The 10,623-nt window shown below is 45.6% G+C and overlaps 1 protein-coding gene and 1 pseudogene across 2 annotated transcripts in view; both read right to left on the bottom strand.

The window, feature by feature from the left end:
• The window catches only part of TIAM1 (TIAM Rac1 associated GEF 1), a 449,425-nt gene that overhangs the window by 275,840 nt on the left and 162,962 nt on the right, over window positions 1-10,623 (bottom strand). The window lies entirely within an intron of this gene.
• LOC108536815 (uncharacterized) lies at window positions 591-1,997 on the bottom strand (annotated as a pseudogene).

Here is a 10,623-nt window from a genome sequence, read left to right on the forward strand (position 1 = left end):
TATTATATATTATATATAATAAACATTTTTAACAAACCAATCTTCTATTGTACCTATGCAGAAATGAACCAAAGTTAGACTCTTAAGAGAATTAACTACAAGGTCAAAGGGCGAAGGTAGCGGCAGATGCTGGGGTATGCTATGTGGAGGGGCCGCCAGGGACAGGGCATCCCTCTCCTGCCAGCAGCCCGCACCAGCCGCCTTGAGGCCCTGAGAGGGGTTGTGATGAAATGGGGCTGTTTCCCTGGGCCCGCAGCCCCGGCACGGGTGCTAAACAGAGACCTGTGTTGGCTTCTGTGATGCTCAACTCTGCTCCCGGTCTCCCCCATCCCACTCTGCCCCTGGCTTCTCAGGGAATGGAGACCCACTCACCCTCCCTTCTTGGTTCTGGGGGTCCTCTGGCATGCCCAGAGCTTCTGAGGATGCATTTGGGAAATCTCACCTAGAAAAGCAAAAGCAAAATCAAACCCACACCGAAAGACTCATAGTTGACTAAAGAAATGCAACCATGTGCAAAGGTGTCTAAGCCCAAGAGGTAAGTGGCTACCTGGAGACATGGGGGAACTGCCGCAGCCCTTCCAGACGGGCCGCTAAGACACACGTATTCCATGTGAGGCTATTTCTCCCTGAGGGGCCTGCTCGGGAACTCGGAGCAGAGACCCCTGGAAACTGCAGGGCAAGGGACCCAAAGACATCCTTGTGCCTGTGCACGTGTGCAACATGCGCCACAGCTATGGCCCAGGGAGGACAGGCCAGGTACACACATTCTAGGGAGGGTGCAGGTGGAAGGAAAGTAACAGCCAGAGAGAGGTGACTGAAACAAGGTTTTCCTTCTAGATGGAATCCATAAATGGCTTTTGTTATTATTAAAAGAATAACTACAAGATACAGGGGTATTGACAGCCGCAATGGATGCTGGGTGCTTATTTGCCTGCGGAAGGTCCTTGGTTTCTGCCTTGGTGTCCAGGGTGTTTTTGATGTCCTGAGCTTTACCTGCTGTGGAATGGCCCCGCTGGGCTGGGCACCCGTGGCCTGGCACCAGCTCTTGTCTAAGCACCTCTTAGAACTTCTGGTACCTGCTCTCTTAGATGTGTCACCACCTGCCAGACCCACCACCCTGGGCCCCCCAGGTGGCCACAGCCTTCTCTTCTCCCAGAGATGTGGGGAGCCCCCGTCCCACCCTGAAAGCAGACTGAAGCTCAGTACGGGGCGGTTGTAGAAATTTATTCTTTTTTGGGGGGGCGGGGGGGCGGCTGAGACAGGGTTTCCCTCTTGTCGCCCAGGTTAGAGTGCAGTGGCACCATCTCAACTCACTGAAAGATCTGCCTCCCGGGTTCAACCAATTCTCCTGCCTCAGCCTCCTGAGTGGCTGGGACGACAGGCGCCCACCACCCCACCCGGATAATTTTTATATTCTTAGCAGAGACAGGGTTTCTCCATGTTGGGCAGGCTGATTTCTAACTCCTGGCCTGAAATGATCCGCCCACCTCGGCCTTCCCAAGTGCTGGGATTACAGGCGTGAGCCACGGGGCCTGGCCTCTGTCTTTTTTCAAGGAGGGGCTGTATATGGATGGTGTGCAGGGACGCCGTCTTCTGATGATGTCGGGAAGGGGAAAAGAGGAACCTGTGTCAGAATCGGTCCTTGTCCCGTGGAGGCAGCCAGCGATGATGAAGGGGAAGACCAGAGACTTCTCTCCACAGCTGCAGACACTGGTTCAAGGCACAGGGTGCCAGCCCCAGTGGTGGGCGGCTCAGTGAGTTGGTGCCAGGTAGCCATTGGTAGCCCATGGTGAGCATCACTGGGGGAGGAGGTGGACCTGGAGGGAAGCCGGCAACAGCAGTGTGTGGGTCTCTCCCAGTTGCACCTTCCCCAGGGCCAGATGTATAGAGTGAAGTCACCTCTTCCCAGTGGCCCTAATGAGGGGGCCTGGAGCCTGGTTCCTGCTGCGAGCACGCAGGCTGCCCGAGCACGACTTCTGTGAATGGTGAGTTCTCATGAGATCTGGTTGTTTAAAAGTGTGTGGCACCTTCTCTCACTCTCTTGCTCAGGCTTTCACCATGTGACATGCCTGTTCCCCCTGCACTCTCCACTATGATTATAGGTTTCCTGAGGCCTCCCTAGAAGCCTAGCAGATGCCAGCAAAAAGCTACTTGTACTGTCTGCAAAATGACAAGCCAATTAAAGCCCTTTTCTTTATAAATTACCCAGTCTTAGGTATTTCTTTATCCAATGCAAGAACACCCTAATACACACACACACACACACACACACGCACACACACACACACACGTACACATACACCTCTTATGTGAATATGGTGAATCTGATAAAGAAGGGTACAAATGCCAGAAGTTGATCTCCAAGACACAGGGGACAGAGTGGTCAAGAGAAAGTGCAGAGCCAGGCCATGGTGGCTCACGCCTATAATCCCAACACTTTTTGGGAGACTGAGGCAGGAGGATCACTTGAGACCAGGAGTTCAAGACCAGTCTGGGCAATAAAGCAACACCCCATCTCTACAAAAAAATTAAAATAAAATAAAATAAAATAAAAGCCAAGCATGGTGATGCACACCTACAGTCCCAGCTACTCAAGAGGCTGAGGCAGGAGGATCATTTAAGCCTAGGACTTGGAGGCTACAGTAAGCCATGATCATGCCACTGCATTCCAGCCTGGGTGAGCAAAACCTTGTCTCTTAAAAAATAAAAAATAAAAATAAAAACGGGGAAAGTGGAGGGAGCCAGGAGGCTAGGCGTTAAGCCCTGCTGCTTATGTTTTTATGCCTCAATTTCTTCATCTGTAAAATGGGGCTAATAATTGAATCTACATCACAGAGTTCATATGAGAATTGAATAAACTAAAAATAGTAAGCACTCAACAGAAGCATTACCTATCACTAAAATTCAACACAAATTTAAGGTAAAAGCAAGAAGACAAGGGAAAGAAGGGGTGACCACAGGCTGCCAGCAGCAACAAGCACTGGCTCTGCTAAGCCAGGGTTCAGAAAACTTTCTCTGCAAAGGGCCAGATGGTAAACATTTTAGGCCTTCCTGGCCATAAGGTCTGTGTCACAAGCACTCAACTCCACCACTGGAGCATGAAACGAGCCACGGGCAATATGTACATGAATGGGTGTGGCTACATTCCAATAAAATTTTACTCGTGGATGCTGACATTTGAATTTCATATAACTTTCCCATATCACAAAGCATTTTTCTTCTTAGGATATTTTCCCTAACCTTTTTTTTTTATTATTTTTATTTTATTTTATTGAGACAGAGGCTCTCTCTGTCACCCAGGCTGGAGTGCAGTGGCGTGATCTCAGCTTACTGCAACCTCCGCCTCCTGGGTCCAAGCAATTCTCCTGCCTCAGTCTCCCGAGTAGCTGGGATTACAGGTGGCTTCCACCACACCCAGCTAATTTTAGTATTTTTAATAGAGACAGCGTTTTGCCATGTGGGCCAGGCTGGTCTAGAACTCCTGACCCCAGGTGATCTGCCTGCCTCAGCCTCCCAAAATGCTGGAATTACAAGCGTAAGCCACCGCCCCCAGGCTCCCCAACCATTTAAAACCATAAAGTCTATTCTTAGCCTAAGTAACGAAACAAGGCAGGGGTCGGTTAAGTTGCTGAGCCACGTGCTACACACCAGGCATACCCAGGCTGCCCAACTACATTTATATTCATATGAACAGACTGGTCAGCGAGACAATCAAAGTCCCATGCATGGGACACTGCCATCTAATCTCTTATTTTTGATCTCCAGAGAAAGATTTTAACCAATATTTGATGAACTGTCTAAACTACTTAGTGAGAACAAGCTTCAATTTATCTATCTTAGCCCTGGTATTTTTCTATATAAATCAATTCCTAAAGCACATATTTGTAACTATAAATGTCAAGCCTCCACTCCGAGTTTTGGGCTCTTCATTCTGCACTCCGCCACATATTATGTCCAACATGACAAATTTATTTCATTACATTCAGTAATCAGGAATATTTCCAGTGGTGGGAAGAAGCCTTGGAACATATCACTTTTCACTATGGATTCCTCATTTTAAAGATATATTTTAAAAAAATCTATCAGAGGAATTTTTTAGAAAGCACAAATACTTTCTTAAGCAAGAATGAGAAATGAGAGATTTTTGGAGAATTTATATTTATTCATTCCTCAGTACCCACTTTGTGGATGCAGTATTATGGGCATCATGTTTTCAGTTTTGATTAAATAATTAATGATGTAAAAACAAGGTATTATTTAAATTCTCTCCAATCACCAGAAGAACAGAACCTCAGGACTCCAACTTTCCTGCTTTTCTATATTCTCTAAAGCAATTTGAGAATCTCACTAATGGACAAGTTGTAAAACTTTTGTATTATTGTTATCAAAAATGACAAGTGATTTACCAGTATACACATTCACTTCACTATCGTACCCGTTAAGATAGTATCTTCCAATTTAAACTTGATCTTGGCTTTGCCTTTTCCTATGTATTGAAATTATATTAGCTCTTCTCATCAGCATCCCCTTAAAAGTAAGAGTTAATAATGTAGGAGCACCTGTGCAATCACAGATGTTGAGCAGGAAGAAGGCCACCAGACAAGATTCCAGGAGGTGCAACATCGTATCAGTCCAGAAGACAGCCATGATCCATGGGACCAAAGACTGACAGTTTTTAATCAAAACTTCATTATGGTTCTTGAAAAGTAAAGTCTGAAAACAAAAACAAACCACCTTGTACAAATGTATTGTATATTTTGCCGTTTGATCAAGCCCAGAGCTTTTTAAATGAACCTATGCCAGGAAACACTGATGGTCACCCATTAAAAACAACTTTTTAATTGCACGCTGCTGAATTCTAATACATTCCAAATGGAGGCTTCTCGTTCTCCTTTCTTCATGCTGAAAGTGATGACTAGCTTTTCCAGGATCAAAACCAGACTAGCATTCAAAGATTCGTAGTCAGACCTGGGCACTCACATCAAAGGGACTTGCCTGGCCTTCTACCAGCCATGCCCCTTCTTAAAGGGGCAAGGATTCCCGGGCAGACAAGCAGGTACCAAGATACCAGGGCACCCTGGACCCAATGTCCACGTCCAGGCCCTCTAGGGGCTCTTTCTTAGTTCTGACCTACCAAGGTAGTGGACGATACTACGTGTGCACTCATAGGCCCGAGGGCAGCACTTGGTGGGGATTTTAGAGGAGGCTTCTTTGTATATGCTGTTGTGTCCACAAAACCTTTCATGGTCCAAGATGGAGCCAGGGGTGGGAGGATAAGGAAGGGTCATGGCTGGGGCTGGCTTTCCCCTACCTTATGAACCCACATGGTATTCTAAGGAGTCTGACAATTATAACTCTGAATCCAGCTTTCCAAGTCATTATGAAAGTCTAGGCCGGGCACAGTGGCTCACCCCTGTAATCCTAGCACTTTGGGAGGCCGACGTAGGTGGATCACCCGAGGTCAGGAGTTCGAGACCAGCCTGGCCAACATGGCAAAACCGTGGCTCTACTAAAAATACAAAAATTAGCTGGCCATGGTGGCAGGCGCCTATAATCCCAGCTACTCCAGAGGCTGAGGTAGGAGAATCGCTTGAACCCAGGAGGTGGAGGTTGAGTGAGTTAAGACTGCACCACTGCACTCCAGCCTGGGTGACAGAGCGAGACTCTGTCTAAAACAACAACAAATAAATAAATAAATAAATAAATAAACAATGGAAAGTCTATTTGTCAAGGTAGCAGAATACGTTTTATTTTACAGTTTGTTAGCTTGACTTACAACAACTTTTATATATCCAGACAAAGGTTATATTCGCCTTCATTTGTATTCTTGCCCACAGGCCTGCTTTCTTCCACCAAAAGAGACCATGAATGCATAACTTTTTTTTTTTTTTAATTAAAAGCTGCTAGATACATAAAGAGAGTACCTGATTTAGGAAGGTTCGACTTACAGTTTTTGACTTTACAATGGCACAAAAGCAATAAGCATTCAGCAGAAATCATACTTTAAGTACCCATACACCCATGCTGGTTTTCACTTTCAGTACAGTACTTAATACACTACATGAGATACTCAACACTTTGGTATAAAATAGGCTTTGTGTTAGATAATTCTGCCTAACTGTAGGCTAATGTAAGCGTTTGAGCACATTTAAGGTAGGCTAGGCTAAGCTAGGATGTTCGGCAAATTAAGTGTATTAAATGTATTTTCACCTTAAGGTATTTTCAACTTACAATGGGTTTCCTGAGTCGTAGCCTCATTGTAAGCTGATGAGCATCTGTACTCTCATTCTCAGAAGCCTTGAAAAGATGGTATTTTTAGGTTGATTTGGTATTGTCTGCCTTGTTAAAAAGCCGAAAATGAGGCTGGGTGCAGCGGCTCACACCTGTAATCCCAGCACTCTGGGAGGCCAAGGCGGGCAGATCACCTGAGGTCGGGAGTTCGAGACCAGCCTAACCAACATGGTGAAACCCTGTCTCTAGTAAAAATTACAAAATTAGCCGGGCGTGGTGGCAGGTGCCTGTAATCCCGGCTACTCGAGAGGCTGAGGCAGGAGAATTGCTTGAACTCGGGAGGTGAAGGTTGTGGTGAGCTGAGATCGCGCCACTGCACTCCAGCCTGGGCAACAAGAGTTTCTGTCTCCAAAAAAAAAAAAAAAAAAGTGCTGAAAATGATCTTCAATACCTGATATAGTGTAGACATTTGTCTCCTCCAAATCCCACATTGAAATATGACCTCCAATATTGGAGGTGGGACCTGGTAGCAGGTATTCTGGTCATGGGGGCGGATCCCTCATGAATGGCTCGGTGCCATCCTTGCAGTCATGAGTGAGTTCTTGCTCTATTAGTTCAAGCAAGAGTGGGTTGTTTAAGAGAGACCGGCAACTCCTACACTCTCTCTTGTTCCTTTTCACCATGTGACATGCTTGCTCCCCCTTCATCTTCTGCCATGAGTAAAAGCTTCTTGCAGCCTCACAGAAGCCAGGCAGATACTGGTGCCTTGCTTATACAGAACCATGAGCCAAATAAACCTCTCTTCTGTTTTGTTTTGTTTTGTTTTGTTTTGAGACTGAGTCTCACTCTGTTGCCCGGCTAGAGTGCAGTGGTATGATCTCAGCTCCCAGCAACTTGCACCTCCTGGGCTCAAGCGATTCTCCTGCCTCAGCCTCCCAAGTAGCTGGGTCTACAGGTGCCCAACACAATGTCTGGCTAATTTTTGTATTTTCAGTTGGGACAGGCTTTCACCATGTTGGCCAGGCTGGTCTCGAACTCCTGACCTCAAGTGATTCGCCTGCTTTGGCCTCCCAAAGTGCTGGGATTACAGACATGAGCTACTGTGCCCGGCCCTCTCTTTATAAATTACCAAGCCTCAGGTATTGCTTTATAGCGATGAAAAATGGATTAACACAGTACTTTGCCAGAATTCTTAAAAATGAAAAATGAAATGCAACAGGCTGTCCACTGACGTCCACTTCTGAGGCTGCTTTTGAGGCATTACTATTCCATGAGCTCAACACCACCCTGTCCTCCCCAGCAGCATCCTCTACCTCTGCACCCAGAACATGCCCAAGAGACACGAAGGCTCCCAGAGGTGAATGCAGTCATATTGAGCCTTATAAAACCTGTGTGTGTCCCAACTGCTGGATCCCACATGAATGTCGGGAATCCCCTCCACCACCACTGAGAACCATGGCTAAAGTATATCTGAATTTTTTAAGAGAATAATTTCAGTACCTCCTTGGACTTCAGTTGTTTGTGAGGACTTCTCACTTAGCCATTTTCTAAAGCTGAGAGTGTTTGTTTGAATGTGGAGGATCATAAAAAGTCACTTAAGAAGTGGTTTTAATAGAAACAGAACCAGTACTTGGAACGCCCTAAATCTTTCCTGACTTTACCACTGACTGTCACACTATATAATAACCATATGGCCTGCATTTCCAGCAGAGTTCTGATTTCATGTATCTTATTACATTAAATTAATAAATAGACTTATACTGATTCTTATTTTCTTTTTTCATATTTTCCAAATGTTATACAAGAAAGCATATGTTTTTTCATAATCAGAAACAAATAAATCTCATTTATATATTATGTAAATATACATTTATATTTATATTGTGTGTATACAAAAACCCGCATGTGAATGCTTATAGCAATTTTATTCATAATTGCTAAAACTCGGAAGCAGCCACAATGTCCTTCAGTAGGTGAAGGGATAATCAATGGTATATCACACAAAGGAGTGTTATCCGGCACTAAGAAAAAATGAGCTGGCAAGCCACAGAAAAATATGGAAGAACCCTGAATACATATTACTAAGTGAAAGAGGCCCATCTGAAAAAGCTACACACGGTACAAGTCCAACTACATGACATCCTGGAAAAGGTAAAACGATAGAGACAGTAACAACAGCAGTGGTTGCCAGGGGTGGGGGAAAGGAGGGATGAACAGGCAGAGCACAAAAGGTTTTTAGAGCAGTGAAACCAATTTTGTGGGATACTATGTGGTGAACACACGTCACTATACATTTGTCCAAATGCACAGAAGGTACAACAGCAAGAGTGAAGCCTAGTGTAAACTATGAACTCTGGGTGGTGATGACAGTTGAACATTGGTTTGCTGTTTGTAAAAAATGCACCAGTCTGAGGCAGGATGTTGATGGTGCGGGAGGTGGACCGGGAGTGAGGGAGGAAGGGGTATATGGGAGCTCTCTGTGCTTTCGACCCAATTTGGCTGGCCACCTAAAACTGCTCTAAAAATGAAAATCTACTTCTCTCTCTGTGTCTCTCTCTCTCTCTCTCTCTCTCTCTCTCTCACACACACACACACACACACACACACACACACACACACACAGCCAGAGGAGCCAAACACACAGGGCTCATGTTTATGGCCACTTGCCTGACAGCAGTGGGCAACCATTCTCTCCACCTCCTTGCCCACAGCCTTGCTTTCTTCTTCCATGGTATGAAGCGATTCCAGCTGCTACCCACGAGCTACAAGCATTATTACAGAACTAGTAAGTGGGGTCGGGCATGATGGCTCACACCTGTAATCCCAGCACTTTGGGAGGCCAAGGTGGGCAGATCATTTGAGGTCAGAAGTTCAAGACCAGCCTGGACAACACAGTGAAACCCCCATATCTACCAAAAAATACAAACATTAGCCAGACATGGTGGCACATGCTGTAGTCCCAGCTACTCTGAGGCTGTGGCACCAGAATTGCTTGAGCCCAGGAGGCAGAGGTTGCAGTGAGCTGAGATCGCGCCACTGCACTCCAGCCTGGGCAACAGAGTGAGACTCTGTCTCAAAAAAAAAAAAAAAGAAGAGGTGGAGGAGAACAAAACTAGTAAGTGGAGCTCTCTGGAGATATCACTATGTCTAAGGGAGCTGCATCTAGAGAAGTGACAAATGGCCCCACACACAGATCACTGCTTGTCTCCAGAGAGAAGCAGTCCACTGGGGACATGGTGCCATTGCAGCCATGTGACAGTAAGGACGGCTTTCGCCACCAGAGCAGCACAGAAAATTGGACAAGAGGGGCCCTCGGAGGCCGAGGTCATCTAAACACAGCCAATCACCAGATATGCCACAGAGGCAAAGAGGAGGGCCAACCTTGCATTTTCTGCCACAAGAGAATGTATTGTTCTCTCCAACTGAGAAAGCAGATTGCGTTACACTTCTCCACATAAATGAACTTACACAGAGGACATGGGGATAGTAAAAGGTGCTAGACAAGAGAATAAATATTGACTAAAACATCTATCTTGGGGAGGGAACACATGTGTTCCCCCTGGCTGTCAGGTGAAAATTTTTGCTTTATAAATTGGGGAGGTTACTAAAAGGACGTGAGATGCATGGAATTCATGAACAACTATCCGTGAAAAATCTATCCTAATTAGGAAACAACATGTACATGCCTGAAACAGCAGGCCAGCAGGGAGGGCCAGAACAGAAAGAAAGTAAGGAGCGAAAACAAAATAAGGCTGTCTAGCAAATAGGTGCATCATTCTCCCTCTAGATTTAAAATTCAACAGGAACATGGCTTTTTTCCTCCGTAATGGCTGTGAAATTGATTGGGATATAAGCTAATGGAGGTCCCCAGAGTGCTAAACTAAATTAGAGGAAGTCCTATAATCACAGCTAGCAGTTAATTATTATATGATGGGAATTGTAATCAAAGTAACAGATACACTATTATTTTCCATCTTCTCTGCAAAACACATCTAACAAAGTCTCTTAAGAGTAGAGGGGCTTGTTTTGTGGTTCAACTTATGCCGATTTCTACTGCCCAAAATCCAAACAAGAACCTCGTTCCTGCAGGTTACTTGGGCTGTGACCTCAGTGCCTGCCCCATTCCTGCCTTTCCCACACATGCCTCCTGCCAATCTTCAACACATTCGCAGGTCCCTCTGCTTGGAATGTTCTTTCCCCGGATTTCCATGGGGTCTCTCCCTCCATGCAGATCTCAGGATCACACTTCCTGGGAGAAGGATCCCCAGACCACCCTGTCTAAAACAGACACCCACCACCCTCTCCATGTCTATTCTCCTACCTGCCCCACTGTAGCTCCCGAAACACTGTCTGGCTCTCAGTTGGTCCTCAATAAATACAAAATATATATAT

Source organism: Rhinopithecus bieti, unplaced genomic scaffold, assembly GCF_001698545.2.
Source record: "Rhinopithecus bieti isolate Rb0 unplaced genomic scaffold, ASM169854v2 scaffold_13207, whole genome shotgun sequence".
Lineage (NCBI taxonomy): Eukaryota > Metazoa > Chordata > Mammalia > Primates > Cercopithecidae > Rhinopithecus > Rhinopithecus bieti.